Source organism: Eschrichtius robustus, chromosome 17, assembly GCF_028021215.1.
Source record: "Eschrichtius robustus isolate mEscRob2 chromosome 17, mEscRob2.pri, whole genome shotgun sequence".
Taxonomy (NCBI): domain Eukaryota; kingdom Metazoa; phylum Chordata; class Mammalia; order Artiodactyla; family Eschrichtiidae; genus Eschrichtius; species Eschrichtius robustus.
In genome coordinates, this window is record NC_090840.1 from 59,062,639 (window position 1) to 59,072,953 (window position 10,315).

Consider the following 10,315-nt stretch of genomic DNA (forward strand, 5'->3'; position numbering starts at 1 on the left):
GCTCAGTAGTTGTGGCACACGGGCTTGGTTGAACCGTGGCATGTGGAATCTTAGTTCCCTGACCAGGGATCGAACCCGTGTCCCCTACATTGTAAGGAGGATTCTTTACCACTGGACCACTAGGAAAGTCCCTAGACGTGTGTCCTTAATACTGCATGATCCTTTGATTTAAGTTATACTAATATGATTCTTGAGACAGTACATCATTTCCTAGATGAATGTATATGTATACATGTGCGTATAGGCATGTGCATGCACATATGTATATTTAGGTGATCAATTGTGATCTTGGATGTCAGTGAACACAGATGGGGGAAGTAGTTTGGGGAAAGGGGTTTATTATGCTGAGTAGTGAAAATAAAATAAACACTAGGGAACAAGAAGAAATTTATCTACTCCCTGTCCTAGCTACTCTCTTTTAGGGGCTTAAGCAGTTTTGGAAGAAAAAAAATTTTTTTTAAATTTCCACAATAGCACATTTTTGTAAGTTAGTCCTTTGAAGTATTTAAGTACTGAACCTATAAAAATTTACTAAAGGAATAATTTATTAAATAATACTCAGGTTGTTTTGAAAGTTAGTGTTGGAACTTCCCTGGTGGCACAGAGGTTAAGAATCTGCCTGCCAATGCAGGGGACACGGGCTCGATCTCTGATCTGGGAAGATCCCACATGCTGCAGAGCAACTAAGCCTGTAAGCCACAACTACTGAGCCCACGTGCCACAACTACTGAAGCCCGCATGCCCTAAAGCCCATGCTCTGCAACAAGAGAAGCCACCGCAATGAGAAGCCCGCGCACCGCAACGAAGAGTAGCCCCCGCTTGCTGCAACTAAAAAAAAAAAAAGTTAGTGTAGCTTCTTAGAAACGGACTAGACATCAAGGTGAATCTACTACAAAGAAACTGTATTTAGGCAGAAATTCTAAGTGGGAAAATTAAAATCATTATCTATTTAAGTCTGGTCATAAGAATATTTCTATATTAAACATATAGATAAGGATCTTGTGGATCTAGGGAACATGTAGAATTAGGGAGGACAAAATGTGGCCATAGTAGAGAAAAATCATACATTTATTCATCCATTCACATATTCAACAAATATACATTGACACCTATCCTAGACATGGGAGATGTGGCAGTAAACTAAACTCTCTAAGAACTTACTTTCTAGAGGGTCATGACAAGCAACAAGCACAGACTTATTTATGCAGGAAATGCAGGAATAAAGAAGGTGCATCAGGGGTGGCCAGGTGATTATTATTACTCAGAAATTGAAAAGAGATGTTGGAGAGAGCCTTGCAGCTCTATGGGGGAAGGGGATTCTGGAAAAAAGACACTTTTGTTTGTAAGCCAACTGAAACTAGCTCCAGCAAAGCAAAACAAAACAAATAAACAGACAAAAAAACTCCAGTTCTACTCAAAACTAGGCACTTCGAAGATTAAGTGGGACACAGTGAAAGTCCATTGATATCATCAGACCTCTTGCCCACCTCTTGAGCTTGTTCTTTTCCTTAGCTCTGTTCTTTCTATGCTGTTTTCCTTTTTGGGCAGGTCTTCTCTGTGTGGCAATAGGATAGTCACTGTCAGGTCAATGTGTAAAACATCCTCACTAGGTGTAGTAACCTAGAGAAAAGAACACAACTCTCGTTGGACCACAATCTATGTCAATCCCCCAGAAGGATTCTGGCTGGCTTGTTTAGGCCTGGTGTCCGTCTCTGGACCAGTCATGTTCCTCACACAGTAATGTACTCAGATTTGCCAGCCTGGGTAACATATATATTCCTATAATGGTGAAAGTTGAAAGATATCTGATTGACAGCTAAAATCTTTTAGAGTTAGTGGAGGACCCATTCTTAAAAGTTCCCAAAATTAAGAGATGCAAGGAAGGATTAAAAAAAATCATATAGATAATCAATTTAAGTATGGAAACATTAGAAGAGAATTATTTGTGAGATCAACTTAAATTTTTTATACATATTTTTTTAAATGGCTGCTACCAGGGTAACTAAAATAGGATTGACTGTATTGACTCCTTAGGAAGTGACTTTAGTCTAAGAGGCAATGCTAGGAAAAGGTTACATTCAGAAAAATAATATAATGGAGGACTGCATGGACCTGGTCCTGGTCTTAATTACAAGGGAGATGGGAAAAGAAGTGATTATGAGGTTTTTACCATGTGAAGCTTTACTAGATTAAGATTTGCGGTGGAGGCCCTAGGAGAGAATTAAAAGTGCAGTTGGTGCACTGGAACATGTCTGAAACAGGATAGGCTAGATTATGCTGCAACAATAAACAGCCCAATTATGATTAGCTGAAACTAGGATGATTACTTTCTTTCTCAAGCTATATGTTTGTCATAGGCCAGCAGGTGAGCTCTGCTCATAGTGGTCACTCAGAGACCCTGGCAGACAGAGTAGCCTTCACCTTGAACCTTTCCAGTCACCCTGGCAGAAATAAAGGTAGCTCTAGATGGTTTTACGTACATAATTATATGCTCTGATCTGAGAGGGACACATGTCACTTTTGCCTACAACTCATTGGCTAGAACTAGTCTCATGACCTCATCCTTCCTCAAAGGGACCACAAAGTACAATCCTTCTATGTGCCTGGAAAGAAAAGACCTGGAAGATTTTGGTAAACATCATGAACTACTAACACAATAAGTATTTATGGTTCTTATTCATTGGAAACCATGCCAAAGGACTACGGGATAGAAGGAATAGATTCAGCAGAAAGAAGAAAAAAACCTTGACATCTAGTATAATCACTGGGTAGAACAAAAATTTGTGGAAAACACTAAAGACATCATATTAAGCAAGGTACATGAATTTCAGTGTTAACACTTTTTAAAATATCAAATTCTAAAAATGTTTTAGAAATTTTTCATACTGGATACTAGAAATTACTTATGCTAGGATAAATTTGTATATGATATATTTTGGAGAAATTTTAACTCTACAAACAATTTGTGATAAATAACTCCTGAATTCTGGACTGAATTTATTTTCCAGATATCAAAAAATAAATTAAATATAATTCAGAATAAAATATTCTTAGAATGTTCTTAAACTGAATAAATATTAGTAAATGATACTCAATTTTTAAACTTTCATTTGCTTATAAATTAAAATGAATGAATTGAAACTGTGTCAGCTGTAAGATAAGAGGCTTCTGCAGTATTCTTTCTGTGGCATCTCCTATTTTCTAATAAGATTCCATTCTTATCACTTTAAACCACTATTGCCATTGACTTCAGTAGGGATTACAGACAAGTGAATGGCAGACAATTTGCTCTAAGGTGTGCAGTTTGTGGTAATATGGAGTAGATCATATCTCTCTGAACACCTTACATTTGCTGAGCACCAGATCCAGGGCACTTCTTGGGCTTATTCCTGCAAAATTCAACCTAGTTTAGTATGCTGGGAGCCCACTGCAGACATAGAATAAAGAAAGAGGAGTGGATAAGCACTGATTATCAGGAGGTTCAGCATTAGTTAGGCCTGGGTTGTTGAAGGGTTCACAATCCTGTTTGTATTTTCTGCATGATCATTTAAAATAATTTGGTATAAACAATGTGTTGTAGATGTGTACAAGTTAACTAAAGTCTCCAGTGGAAAGCTTATTAATTAGTATTTGAAGAACCCTAAACAAAAATCAATCTTTTGTTATTCATGATTTGGGCTTCTAACACACAATCTGCTGCTTCTCAGTGTCCTTCACTAATATTCCTCTTCCTGGCTTCTAAACTGTTTAGAATGCTCTGGGGCTCTGTACTCGGATCTCCTATTTTTTCTCTCTGGGGTGATTTCATTCAAGCCCATGACTTAAAATAAGAGCCACATTGCTGCCCTTTTGTCTCTATCAAACTCAAGGTATATATCCAAATGATCTAAATGTTTATGTGTTAGTTCCACTTGGCTATTAAATAAGTATTTAAAACTTAACATATCTAAAACGGGCTGTAATTTCTTTCTCCTCCCCTCACAATGAAGAAGTCTTTCCCATTATTTAGCCCAGACCCAGAATGTTGGGTCATCTTTGATTCTCTACATCAAATCTATCTGTAGATCTGTTATCTGTTGGCTTTTCCATTGAAATTGATGTTGAGACTTATCTACTCTATTACGGCCAACCTTGGTGAAGCCACCATCATCTCTTATCTGACTCACTATATAGTATGTCTCCTTCTCCAGCAACAGCTTCACTGATTCCACTGTTGGTGGCCTCAAGTCTATCCTTCATCCTCAAAGCCTCACAGCAGCCAGAGTGATACCGTCAAGCCTCTGCTCAAAACAAACATATTTGCAATATATCATAAGTCCTGATAGCATATGTTTTATGTAAATGAAAACCACAGCCACATACAATATAGCATTATATGCTTTACAAGGAGTGATCTATCCAACCCCTTATAGTGGTGAGGAAGGGGATGTGAGTGAAGGGTGGGAATGAAAGAGGAAGTAAAACAGAAGTGGGATCTTACATAGACCGACCAGGAAAATGTTACATGACCTAAGATATATATTAACTCAACATTTTGCTACTTGATATTCAAAAGAGAAAATCAATCAATCAATAAAATATTGTATTTTTGAGTGACTAGTCTGTGACATTTAATATTTTACTTGAAAACATTTTACCCAAGTAGGCAAACGTTAGCTTTGCTGTTTTTCTTAACCTCCAAATCTAATTGCTCTCTTTCAAACCAGATGTCCATGGGCCCATGTCCATGTCCATTGGAATAAACCAGTGGAGAGATGTTTTTGCAACTCTTTCTCACAATTAAAACTTTTGGAATCTCACATATTAGCTACATGCCAGATATAGAAGCTTACCCCTTTCCCATTCAATTTTGCTTAAATACTAAAAATTTTAAAGGTCAGCATGTACTTTCAATAAATTAGAGTATAATAGTAGAATATTACATTGAAAAAAATTACGTTTTAAAACCTTGCTGCTTACAGCCTTTGAAGAAACCATTGGCACAGAATGAAATACTGGATATTACTATGTGTAAGTATTGTATCAGTTAATCCAAGTGAGAAAAAGATAAAGTGCTATTAGAGTACCACCCATGCAGCTAATAGAAGAGCTAAATTCTTAAATTCTGCAATAAAAATGTATAAAAATTTTAGCCTATGTATTTAGGGTAGGGAAAGGTGCATTTTAGTCATTTTAAAAATTGCTAAGTATTATCATCACAAAATGCTATTAAGACATCGAATCTATTTTGTTTCAAAGTAAATGTGGGAGCTGGAGTTATTGGCTTCAAGGGGAAATTAAATCCCCTTTTCTATCAGCAATTTGGTATCTATTAAAGAGATGTTTCTGTGTTTATAGGCACTCCTATGCCTATTACCTTACGAGTGGAACTTTAATAAATAAAAGTTCATGAGTTGAAGGAGATTGCACAGGCTATTAGGCTTTTAAAAGGGAAGTTTGACTCATGTAGGTTAAGGCTCCTAGCTTGCTAAATGTGGCTTAGCTTAAGATGAACCTGATCTGTGACAATCTTGTGCTTCATTGTGGGATATTGTATACAAATTGAAGATAACTTCAGGACGGAAAACACTAGCTGTCATTTATTGAGTACCTAGTATGTGATAGCTGTGATATTAGGCACTTAATTCTACCATCATTTAATATTTATATGTATATCACTATTTTACAGAAGAACCTGGTGCTTGGAGAGTTTTAGGGTGTTTCTCAATTTCAAACTGTTAGAAAAAACTGAGGTGAAGTTTGAACTCAGGTTTTTTTGGTGCTCCAGTAAATCACTAAATCATCCACACTTGCATCTCTGGACATTCTAATTTACCTTTGTTGGACACATAAGATTTTATCTTGCACAAAAGTAGCCAGGGAATGAAAGTGAAGGGCTGAGACAAAGATCATATCACAGATGCCAAACATTTAAATAAAAGTGAAAAGTTTAGTTTGTCATTTGAATATTTTGTCAGTATTGTTTATAAATATTCAGACATTTCTAAGTACCTTATGTGGTAGAATATAGACAAACATGAATGCTGGACTGAATTTAGTATTTTTGTTCAGTTATATTTTGTTGTTATATAACCTAAGATACATATTAATAAGTAATTTTGACATGCATATTAACTAACTTTATTGTAGTAATCATTTTGCAACATATACACATATCAAATCATTGTGCTGCACACTTTAAACTTACACAATGCTATATGTCAACTATATCTCAGTAAAACTGGAAAAATAGTTTTGACTGACAAAACAAATGAATATTAATTTTATAATTTTGTTTCTTTACTGAACTATGAACACATAAAAGAGACTCTTGCTAGCTTTGCTTTTTCTGAGTAAAGATAATGCCTAATTTGTACAGTTTATGCAATGATACAGCCTTATATAAAATCCAATTATTGTGAGTCTCCAGAAGAATGGGAAATACATTGTGTTCGTAAAAGTTATCTTCCAACCAAAATATAAAGAAAGTCTCTATTACACTAGACAATGCTCTAAAGTTAGTCTACCGAGAAGAAAAAGGAGGAAGGCCATCAGCCACAAAGATGCTGGTGGCGACAGGAAAGGAGGAAATGGCCCAGAGAAGCAGGGAAGGGTTAATCAGGCAATTTGACTAAGGAAAACAGGATGGTCAGAACTCACAATGATCCAGTTAGAAATGGGGTTGCAGGGAGGGAGAACAAGGGAGAAATCTAGAGTCTCGGGGAGTTTGGAAGGGATTGGGGCTGTAGGTGCATGGCTACATGTAACACTGTAACAAAAAAGGGCTAGAGAATAGAATTGAGTTTATTACTCATTGTGAAATCCAAGTTGGAAGTGCGATAAGTTGAAAGTGTGATGCTTCCTAGAGTCTGGTAAAAAAAAAAAAAAAAATACATGGTTGCTATGGCCTGTTACAAGGTAGCAGTATGATTACTGACATTATGTTTGTAACATAGTAGAATTGCATTATGACTCATAGAATTAGTCGAGGAGATATGTATAAACTGCTCTCAAGGCTTACTTGTGTGTATTCTCTGTGTGTGCTAATAGAATTCATTCTCATAATTCTTCAAAGATGGAAAAGAACAGAATGAAGTGAAACTCGTATTTTAGAATGTTTCTGATCGTATTAAGTAGAAGAGATTAATTTGGTGAGGGAGCTGAGCTTTCAAGAGCTCCCCAGAAGGGGAAGTCTAGGAGCAAGACTGTTTTGCTTTAACAGTACCAGTACATTCTTGCTGGAGGGAACCACATGCAACTCAGTGGCTAAGAGTCAAGGGGGAAGTAGTTGCTTACACAGCCTTGGACTCATGCAGAATGAGATTTTCCTTTCTGGGCTCCTCTCTGCAGCAAGAGGTTCCTGGGATACATCTTTTAACCCAAATCTTCTCTTCCATTATGGTCCAGAACAAAGACTTAAATGCCTCCTTTTTCTGGACGTTGGTTGAGCGTCTGGTCACTTGCTTTAACCCCTTTTCTGCTTTGAGCACTTGGGACTGGAAGTGAAAGTCAGAGAATCCAATGTTTTAATTTTTTATCATGTTCTGAATGACAGAGGGAAGAACCTTAGGAGGTATTTAGGTAAGGTTCAGATTTGTGGGTGAATGCTCACATGGTAAGTGACAAAAGTGTCCTGGCAACAACACGGGGTTGGGCATTGGGAGGTCTGGTCCTGCTGTCACTTGCTGTTCAGTCTTGGATCAGGAAGAACTGTATCCGGGACTCTCCTTGCTTATTTGCACAATAACTGGGCTCACACAGCACAAGTGATTATTCACATATCTAAAATTGTAAATATATTACAATAAAGCAAAGATCCTTATAGCAACCACAATAGATGATAAAGATTTTTTGCTAGCATAGATATTTTACTCTAGAAATTCTAAACAATATAAGGTAGTCTTTCTTAACAAAATACATATAATATTTTAATGATCTTTTAGGAATCAACCCCACAAAGATGACCTTCCTTCTTGCAATCATGATCAGGTAAAAATTCTGATAAGACCTACCAATGAAAAAGAGATAATTACAACATAGAATAAAATAAAAAAAATTACTTTGAAGGTGTGACATGAAATTCCAAGAAATCGAGCAAAAATTCAAAGGAATAATATATCACAGTTGTTCCCATATTGTCTGTGGACCATGTGCATCAGAATCTCCTGGGGTAGCTGGAGGAAGAAAGTGAGTCCAAATGCAGATTCCTAGGTCCTAGATCAGAATCATTGAGCCAAGACCTCTGAGAGTGGAACCCAAGAATCTGCATTTTCGCAAGCCTTGGAGATGATCGTTATGGTCTCTAATGTTTGATTTTCAATGCATTCGGCTTTGAGATTAATCTACCCTAGTTGCATATGTTTCTTTTTATTCCTTCCAGTATTATTGAGATACAGTTGACATATAGCACTGTATAAGTTTAAGGGGTACAGCATAATGATTTGACTTACATACATCATGAAATGATCACCACAATATGTTTAATGAACGCCATCATCTCAAATAGATACAAAATTAAAGAAGTAGAAAAAAAATTTTCCTTGTGATGAGAACTCTTAGGATCTACTCTCAACTTTCATATACAATGTTCAACAGCGTTAATTATATTAATCATGCTGTATATTACATCACTAGCACTTATTGGTCAATGCATTTGGCTTTGAGATTAATCTACCCCAGTTCCATACATTTCTGTGTATTAATTGCATACATTTAGAATGCAATATGGTGAGAGAAGGCTCTCATTCTTAAAAAAAAGAAAAAAAGAAAGGAATGAGCATCTTTAGTTTACCTCCTGTGAAGAATTTTAATTTGATCTTAAAAAGAGTGATTACTTTTTGCAGGTAAACAGAATTAGAATGACATCTTGGCTGTATAACACTGATGTATTATGCATATATGTATTTCCTATGTAGTTCAATAAATACAGAGGAAAGAAAATGGCTTTGGAGGCAAACAAAGGATTCAGAATTCCTCTTAGTGTCTTAGTTTTTTCCCCCTGCAAAACAGAACAATTAATAACAGCTTGAGAGTTTTGTAAATGTTAACTGAAATGGTATATGTGAAATTCCTAGTCTAGTGCCAACACACAGCAGACATTAATAATGCTAGCTATCCTTATCTTATTATGCTTTGTATTCAATGATAACATCAATGAAATAGTATTAGCCACAGAGAGCAGTTTTTTGTCTGCCCAATGCACACAGGTGGGCATTTTTGGATCTGTAGCTATAGTGACTACCTGAGGACCGTGCTGCTATTTGCATCATTTATTTGGTTTTCAACATTCCACAGATATTTAACCAAACCTATATATCCCATGTCAGGTTGATATCTTTCCCCCACCTTGATTTCCTTATAATCATATCACATTTCCCATTGTCATATTGTCTGAAATTATGCGTCAGAGCTGTATAAACTTTAGACTCTTTTCTGCTAGAATCACCCACACTATTAAAAAAATTGTTTGGGTTATCTGATTGTATGTCTTATTATTAATACTTTAAAAATGTTATGTCTAGGATTTCAGCTTTATTGATCTTTACTTTGCCGTAATTATTATTTGATTGACTTGTAGGTGAATGTAATAGCAATGCTTAGAAACAAGGATATTTTCGTTTAGAGTGTGCTAATGTCTTATATTCAATATGTATACAATCAAATCTCAGTCATCAGAAATCAACATGTACCTTATGTACGTTATCATAAGTCACAGACAAGGCTCAAGAGATTCTGCGTTTGGCCTTTCTCACTGCCCTTTCTCTCTCTGGGCAGAGGCTCAATCAGTAAGGGCTACAGCCATTCAATATTTTCAATTAAGTTTTTCAACAACAAAAAATGAAACAAAAGCAATTTTCAAATTTATCTTTGGTCAATGAAAGAATATACAAAACTAAAATGAACCATCTTGAATCATCTTTCACACTCCCTCTGTAATTTCATTAACAATTTTAAGAAATGTTTCAATAAAATTTTAAATAATAGAGAATCTAGTTATGCATAGTGTAAGTTGTTATTCATATAAAGTATCAATCTTTGGTATTTATCTGTTATTATTATCAAACATCCGTCATTCTGGAAGATTTCAGGATTAATTAATAATAAATCAATTCTCAGATGAGAGAAGGCAATGTGAGCGTTTAACAAAAGCTGATGTGATCCTGACTCAAGATTTGTCCTAACAATCACAGCATTTCTGAAATGTTCTAATTAGATGTATGTCTGTATAAATCCCTTTAAAGTAAGTACATACAATTGTTATTTTTATTCTATTTGGAGATACAAAGGGTTTTACCTGGAGTGCCAATTTTCTGCATCCTTGGATTCCTTAGAATTA